The sequence below is a fragment of the Giraffa tippelskirchi genome, chromosome 11, assembly GCF_054371585.1.
Source record: "Giraffa tippelskirchi isolate mGirTip1 chromosome 11, T2T-mGirTip1v1.2.pri, whole genome shotgun sequence".
Taxonomy (NCBI): domain Eukaryota; kingdom Metazoa; phylum Chordata; class Mammalia; order Artiodactyla; family Giraffidae; genus Giraffa; species Giraffa tippelskirchi.
This window is the reverse complement of record NC_137285.1, coordinates 137,491,720-137,500,848: the sequence shown is the minus strand read 5'-3', so window position 1 is coordinate 137,500,848 and position 9,129 is coordinate 137,491,720.

Sequence of the window (9,129 nt, the reverse complement as noted above, 5' to 3'; positions counted from 1 at the left end):
AATAGCAAAGTCAAACAGGTGAATTCTCAGACACAGATGTGTGTTGTGTGTTTAGTCGCTCAGTCGTGTCTATTCCTTGCAACCCCATGGACCGTAGCCCGCCGGTCTCCTCTGTCCGTGGGGATTCTGCAGGCAAGAATACTGGAGTGGGTTGCCATGCCCTCCTCCAGGGCAGACATAGATAGTTAAATGTAATAGTTAGGTGAGCACGTTAAACAATGACACTGGTGCCTTCTTACTGTGTTTCAAGTTCTGGATGATCTTTCTTAATAATAATGCCTTCAAAAGCGTTTAGAAGAGAATGTACCAAGAGAAATCATAATGTATCATGTACTTTGGTAAAACAAAAACCATCTGTTTACGTTAAAAACATAACTCTTATATCCTACGGCTGGTACATTCTTTCCCCTAAGGAAAGCAGTAAATTCAGTCAACTTATCATCTCAATGGGGCTTCCCTGGTAGCTCAGCTGGTAAAGAATCTGCCTGCAATGTAGGAGACCTGGGTTCAATCCCTGGGTTGGGAAGATCCAGTGGAGGAGGGCATGGTGACCCACTCCAGTATTCTTGTCTAGAGAATCCCCATGGACAGAGAAGCATAGTACAGCATCATCTCAATATTGCTTGATGAGCTGCAGTGAAACTAACTAGGAAAATCAGGCTGCAATGCAGTGAAAATGCCCCCTGCCTCCCCATTTTTGCAAATGAAGCAGGGGGAGGGGGAATATCTCCTTTCTTCAAGAGCAGAAAAAATGAGTATGGCCACAAAATGTCCAGGTTCTTGACATTTTGGAATTTGGAAAGAGGGAAGTGAAGTGAAATGAAAGTCGCTTAGTTGTGTCCGACTCTTTGCGACCCCATGAACTGCATGCAGCACACCAGGCCTCCCTGTCCATCACCAACTCCCGGAGTCTACTGAAACCCATGTCCATAGAGTCGGTGATGCCATACAGCCATCTCATCCTCTGTCGTTGCCTTCTCCTCCTTCCCTCAATCTTTCCCAGCATCAGGGTCTTCTCAAATGAGTCAGCTCTTCACATCAGGTGGCCAAAGTATTGGAGTTTCAGCTTCAACATCAGTCCTTCCAATGAATACCCAGGACTGATCTCCTTTAGGATGGACTGGTTGGACCTCTTTGCAGTCCAAGGGACTCTCAAGACTCTTCTCCAACACCACAGTTCAAAAGCATCAATTCTTTGGTGCTCAGCTTTCTTTATAGTCCAGCTCTCACATCCATACATGACCACTGGAAAAACCATAGCCTTGACTAGACGGATCTTTGTCAGCAAAGTAATGTCTCTGCTTTTTAATATGCTGTCTAGGTTGTTCGTAACTTTCCTTCCAAGGAGTAAGCGTCTTTTTATTTCATTGCTGCAGTCACCATCTGCAGTGATTTTGGAGCCCAGAAAAATAAAGCCAGCCACTGTTTCCACTGTTTCCCCATCTATTTGCCATGAAGTGATGGGACTGGATGCTGTGACCTTAGTTTTCTGAATATTGAGCTTTAAGCCACTTTTTCACTCTCCGCTTTCACTTTCATCAAGAGGCTCATATACTGTAAGTCCATGGAATTCTCCAGGCCAGAATACTGGAGAGGGTAGCCTATCCCTTCTCCAGGGGATCTTCCCGAGCCAGGAATCAAACTGAGGTCTCCTGCACTGCAGGCGTATTCTTTACAAACTGAGCTATGAGGGAAGACTGGACGTGGAAGGCAAGTACTTTTACTTCTTGCTAGTGGACAGGCTTTACCAAAGAAAACTCATTGTCCAGGACAGTATTGGGAACTTCCATAGATTCCAAGGCAGTTTCTAAAACTAAGCTTCCACCTCCTGGCTCAGAGTCTGCTCTCAGTCTGAATAGTGAAATGAGCCAAGGGCATAGTTGCAAAGCCTGTTATTATTGTCTGCAGTCTCCCCAGGAGCCTCCCCATACAACCCGCATGTCCACACATCCCACTCCCTTTACTAACCACCCCCTTCACTACCCACCCCCTTCATTCTTCACCACGCATGTCCTCCTCCCTCTGAGAACTGTCCCCTATTTTGGTGGAGTGGTGTGGGAGGAGAGGGAGAAACAGTGGAGGCTACCCTGAAACTTACGGCACTTGGAGTAGATCCTAAGACCAGAGCTCTTCCCTGGATAGCCTCCCTCCTGCACGTCTCTGGCTTCCTTTAGCCAGTACGGTGCTTTGTGTGCTCAGCTGTGTCCGACATTTTACAACCCATGGACTGTAGCTCACCAAGCTCCTTGTCCATGGATTCTCCAGGCAAGAATACTGGAGTAGGTTGCTGTTTCCTACTCCAGGGGATCTTCCCAACCAAGGGATCGAACCCACATCATTTGCATCTCCTACATTGGCAGGCAGATTCTTTACCACTGCACCACCTGGGAAGCCCAAATCATTCAATAGTTGAACTGCTTTTGCAGCTCAGAAGTTAAGGACGTCAAGACATCTCCAAAATCCTGCCTTCGAAAATGGATAGCTAGGGGGAGATGATAATCCAGGGCTGTTCCTTCCCCCAACAGAATAAACATGGGAAATGCCACACTGAATCTCTTTGACCTTTTTCTAGTTTTCATCAGATCTAATGCTTCCTCTGATTGACTCAGTCTTTCTTGGTCTGTGGTCTTATCCAAGGTTAACATATTTACTTGCTTATTCTTACTGCTTCTAGTGTGAGAAAGGTTATGATTCTTAAGTGCTTTTGTGAAATGGTATATTCCATCACATGGACTTCCCTCGTGGCTCAGACAGTAAAGAATCTGCCTGCAGTGCAGAAGACCTGGGTTCAATCCCTGTGTCTGGAAGATCCTCTGGAGTAGGAAATGGTAACCTGCTCTAGTACTTTTGCCTGGAGAATCCCATGGACAGAGGAACCTGGTGGGCTACAGTCCAAAGGGCCACAAACAGTCAGACATGACTGAGCGACTAATACACACATGCACATACACACACACATGCACACACACACACACACACACACATTCCATTGCCAACTCTAAATTGGCATGTGTAAAATTTTTTATGATAAGTTCAAATAATTGCAAAAGACACAATTCTACCATACTGTTTATCTAGTGCCCCACTCATGGTACTAGAGAAAAGTGTGAGCATCAACAAAGGCCCTGTACAGCTAAACATAAATAAATAAACAAAACTTTTTTAAAAGCTAATAATATGCATCATGAAAATGATCTCATTTTTGAATTTCAACTTTAAAATAGGCATAGAGATCGTAGATGGGTAGATAGACAGATGAATGAATGAAGAAAGAGAGAAATGATGGAGCACTGAGTCTTGTTTTGAATTTGCTATCTAAATAAAATAAGATGGAATTGTTTAGAAAATTTCTTTCTGAATCTGGCCTTTTTCACCAAGAAATTCTCCCTTAGCAGCTGTGAATTCTTTAATTGGTTCCTTTGGAATCTTGGAAACTACCTAGTGTAGGAGGTTGCATTCTGTTATTTTCAGAGCATCCCATTGGTTGTAACTGTTGGTGTCCTCTGTTCGTGTGGAAGGGCCTAAATATCATCTTCAAGGGTGATTGCCACACATGCATGATGGTTGCTCAATATATATGTTTTGAACTAAATAATTGTGTTCTATCTTTATAATTTAAGACTTAGAGACCCATCTTATCTCTAAATAATTTAACACTTAGAGACCCTCCCACCCCCATATTGGACAGCCTACAAGGTGAATCATTTCAATTTTCAAATAGAAAGTGAAAAACAGCAACCCAGAAATGATATGGTCATGATATTTTTGCTCACTTCGAATACTTATATAGGACCCTGGAAAATATTTTAAATTAGCAGCATTTCAGGAAACTTAGGTAGTGTGGTTGCTGCAGTATCAGGTAACCCTATTAATCAGAATTTTCAGTTCCTTCCACTTGTATAGAGCTTCCAATTGTAGACAATTTTTTCACATATATGATCTCATTTGTACTCATAAAAGCTCTGAGAAGACAGGATAAATTTTATTCCAACTTTACATCTGAGGATACTTGACTAGGTCCCAATTTTTTTAAAACTTTTTTTGGCCATGTTTCACAGCATGCAGGATCTTAGTTCCCCAACCAGGAGTAAAACCTTATATCCTGATTTCTACTCCAGGAAGGGTACGAACTATCAGAAAAGACTTTGAGGAGGAACTTGCATAGGATAGGCAGGTTTTGCTACAGAAGAGACAACCCCAACATCTCAATGGCTCAAAACAACAGAGATTTGTCACAGAAGTCCAATGTGAGTGGGTTGATTTTTCAAGGTAAATGCCCTCCATCCAGCACTTTAGTGATCCACCCTTTTAAAGCTGCCCTATGGTTGCCACACGGGGAAGAGAGTCTTCAATGAAAGTCAAATGCTTTGGTTTTACAGCGACATTTGCTCCCTCCAACCACTATAGCCTGTGGGCCAGAACTAGTCATAAGATGTGTCTGACTGCAAGGAGTTGGTGTACAGATTGGAAAAGAATTTCCAGACAGGAAGAAGAATGAAAGGAGAATAAAATTTATTAGCATGGGGGAGGAGGGGGGTTGGTGCCAGTACAGCAGGCCAACTTCCTGATAATTAGGGAGAGCTGACCCCTCACGTGGGTGTTTTCATCTGCTTTTATAGCTGGAGAACAAAGGAATGGGGTAGGGGTCTTGCACATCATTTGCTGATTGGATGAGGTATATGTGCATTCCGTATATAGAGGTGAGCGAAGAGTAAGACATACCTTTCCTTGTATGGGAAAGGAAGGGGACAGGCCATGTTACACAGGAGAGCTAAAAAATTCCGCAATGGTTACAACATGGCAGGAAGGGCCATAAGGGTCTGGGTTTTTTCCTGTTCCTACACTCTAAGACCTTTCTTGCTCATCTTGTTCTTTTTTTAATATTTATTATTTTTTTAGTTTGGGCCACATCAGGTCTTGGTCTTCCCGGGTGGCCCAGTGGTAAAGAATCCACCTGTCAAGCAGGAGATGCAGTTTTGATCCCTGGGTTGGGAAAATCCCCTTCCAGAGGAGGAAATGGCAACCTACTCCAGTATGCTTGCCTGGAAAATCCCAGGGACAGAAGAACCTGGTGGGTTACAGTCCATGGGATTGCAGGCAGATTCTTTACTGACTGAGCTACAAGAGAAGCCCAAGACCTTTCTTGCTCATCTTGTCTTTTTTTTAAATATTTATTATTTTTTTAATTTTGGCTACATCAGGTCTTCAGCTTCCCAGGTGGCTCCGTTGTAAAGAATCCATCTGCCAAGCAGGAGATGCAGGTTTGATCCCTGGGTCAGGAAGATCCCCTGGAGGAGGAAATGGCAACCCACATCAGTATGCTTGCCTGGAAAATCCCAGGGACAGAAGAGCCTGGTGGGTTACAGTCCATGGGGCCGCAAAACAGTCAGACACGACTTAGTGACTGAGCACACCCACATCAGATCTTTTTTTTTTTTTCGCATCAGATCTTAGCTGTGGCACATAGAATCTTAGTTGCTGCTCGTGGGCCTCTCTCTAGTTGTGGCACAGGGGCTTGGTTGCTCCAAGGCATGTGGGATGTTAGTTCCCTGACCAGGGATCAAATGTGTCCCCTGCTTTGCAAGGCGGATTCTTAACCACTAGACTACCAAAGAAGTCCCCTCATCTTGTTCTTTTGTCCTCAGGGCACCATATAAGGGGACAGGGAAGTATAAGTTTCCTGTGTCCCCAGGGCATGGGTGAGCACCCACACTCTCCACCATGAATAAATATCTAAGAATAAATAGCATTTGCAGAAGTAGGAGGAGGCCCCTCAAGGACACTAATGGAAATGGTGAAATACACACACATCAAATCTTTTTGACAGCCCAGTGCTGGGTTCTCTCACATAGATTTTTATTAGTTGATCCTAACAGTCTGAAAGGTGAATACTGTTCCTTGTTTTATGGTTTAGGAAACTTGAGTTTATAGACGTGAGAAATGGAATATTTCCTGCCATATCAGTAAACAAGGATGTCACAATTATCAGCAATTACAGCCCTCCAATGGGGGACGGTGAGCCCTGAGGGAGCTCAGGGAGGAGAAGAATACCTGCTATCTAGATGCTGGGAATGATTGAAGGCAGGAGGAGACGGGGACGACAGAGGATGAGGTGATTGGATGGCATCACCGACTTAATGGACATGAGTTTGAGTAAGCTCTGGGAGTTGGTGATGAACATGGAAGCCTGGCCTGTTGCAGTCCATGGGGTTGCAAAGAGTTGGACACGACTTAGCTGAGCTACTGAACTGAACTGAGCAGCCATCTGACTGTAGCCACACCCCATGGTGAGCCCTGAGGCAAGGAAGCTCAGAAAGTGAAAACAAAGGATACTGGCCACAGATTAACTAAGGTGTGTATCAGAGGAACAAAGCTAGTGGAGGTGATGGAATTCCAGTTGGGCTATTTCAAATCCTCAAAGATGATGCTGTGAAAGTGCTGCACTCAATATGCCAGAAAATTTGGAAAACTCAGCAGTGGCCACAGGACTGGAAAAGGTCAATGCTCATTCCAATCCCAAAGAAAGGCAATGCCAAAGAATGCTCGAACTACCGCACAATTGCACTCATCTCACACGCTAGCAAAGTAATGCTCAAAATTCTCCAAGTCAGGCTTCAACAGTACGTGAACCATGAACTTCCAGATGTTCAAGTTGGATTTAGAAAAAGCAGAGGTCAAATTGCCAACATCTGCTGGATCATCGAAAAAGCAAGAGAGTTCCAGAAAAACATATACTTCTGCTTTATTGACTATGCCGAAGCCTTTGACTGTGTGGATCAGAATAAATTGTAGAAAATTCTTAAAGAGATGGGAATACCAGACCACCTGACCTGCCTCTTGAGAAATCTGTATGCAGGACAAGAAGCAACAGTTAGAACTGGACATGGAACAACAGACTGGTTCCAAATCAGGAAAGGAGTATGTCAAGGCTGTATATTGTCACCTTGCTTATTTAACCTATATACAGAGTACATCATGCAAAATGCCGGGCTGGATGAAGCACAAGCTGGAATCAAGATTGCTTGGAGAATATCAGTAACCTCAAATATACAGATGACACCATCCTCATGGCAGAAAGTGAAGAAGAACTAAAGAGCCTCTTGATGAAAGTGAAAGAGGAGAGTGAAAAAGTTGGCTTAAAGCTCAACATTCAGAAAACTAAGATCATGGCATCCAGTCCCATCACTTCATGGCAAATAGAAGGGGAAACAATGGAAACAGTGAGAGACTTCACATTTTTGGGCTCCAAAATCATTGCAGATGGTGACTGCAGCCATAAAATTAAAAGATGCTTATTCTTTGGAAGAAAAGTTATGACCAACCTAGACAGCATATGAAAAAGCAGAGTCATCACTTTGCTAACAAAGGACCGTCTAGTCAAAGCTATGGTTTTTCCAGTAGTCATGTATGGATGTGAGAGTTGGACTATAAAGAAGGCTGAGCACCGAAGAATTGATGATTTTGAACTGTGGTGTTGGAGAAAACTGTTGAGAGTCCCTTGGACTGCAAGGAGATCCAACCAGTCAATCCTTAAGGAAATCCTTAAGTCCTCAATATTCATTGGAAAGACTGATGCTGAAGCTGAAACTCCAATACTCTGGCCACCTGATGGGAAGAGCTGATTCATTTGAAAAGACCCTGATGCTGGGAAAGATTGAAGGCAGAAGGAGAAGGGGATGACAGAGGATGAGATGGTTGGATGGCATCACCAACGTGACGGACATGAGTTGGAGTAAACTCTGGGAGTTGGTGATGGACAGGGAATCCTGACATGCTGCAGTCCATGGAGTCACAAAGAGTTGGACACGACTGAGCAACTGAACTGAACTGAACTGATACCAAAGGAATGATTTCAACGAGCCCAGACTCTTGCATCTTCCCATGCCTAGAAAAGGGCTAAATTCCTTAACTTGGGATACCTGGTTTTAACAATAATCTTTTGATGTTCAGACTATCTATCCTTTACTGCAAAACTTCTAGATAACTTGGCTCCTTCCCTCGCCTCCTTGGAGCAGTTCTCTCAGAGTCACTTGAGATGCTAACTTCCAGGCTTGAAATCCTAAAAATTCCAGCCAAATAAAACCTAACTCTCAACTTTTAGGTTGTGAATATTTTTTAAGTTGAGAGAAACTACAAAACTTGCCCCAGAGTTCATATTAGTAAGTGGAGGAAAATCTAACTCTCGCGTGCTTCCTTTTCTCCATCTCTCAGCTTCATATAATGATCTCTTCACCACTGCATACAGGATTTATATTTATGGAGCCTGGGGATTCACTGGGGGAGGGATACAGAAGAGCTGGCAATTCTATTGGCACTGATTTCTTTAGCAAGCTAGTTGGTGAGCACATAGATGTGTGTTTAATTCCTTCTAAATCTTAAATATTTCAAAATGCTTTTTTTTAAAAGAGAATGGGGTAGATAGAGTCAAAAACTTGTAACACTTTCTTAAAGACATAAGTATTTTTTTAATATATCAGCAATGAGAAAGCAGGAAATACATTATTGTTAACATTTATTGAGCACATACTACGTCCTAGATAGTTATAAAAAATTTATTTCTATGTACTAAGTTATCTCATTCCAACATGCTACCAATGAGGTAGATGCTATCATTATCCTTATTTTAATATGAGATCAAAAACTGAAGAAAGAAAGATTAAATACATTATTTAAAGTCAAGTAATTTATAAAGGGGACAAACTAGATCGGAATGAAACACTCTGGTTTCAGGATGTGTACACATAAAATCCATCACTTGGTAATACCTCCCCTAAGAAGGTGAAGGATGAGTCAGGTTTGCAGAGGTGGGTCAAAATCTTTCAGGCATCTCCTGCTTGTTACATTCCTTACAGATCTGCATGTAGTTCCACTGGGAATTCAAAATAGCTTTCTTGTGACAGTGACAGAAAAAGAGATGATGTGCTTGGCAGAGAAGTTTCAAAGAAATATTTAAATATATGGGTTTGACTCCCTTGGACTGGTTGAAGGGGAAGGTGATAAGAGGGTTCTACTTTTGATGGAAACTTCCTTGGCAAGTCTGATGGAGTTGGGGAAGGATTTAAGAATTCTCCAAAGTCAAGTGATTTTGTTGAGTTGGGATTCCTCTCCTGCTTGGACAAGTAAGTTATA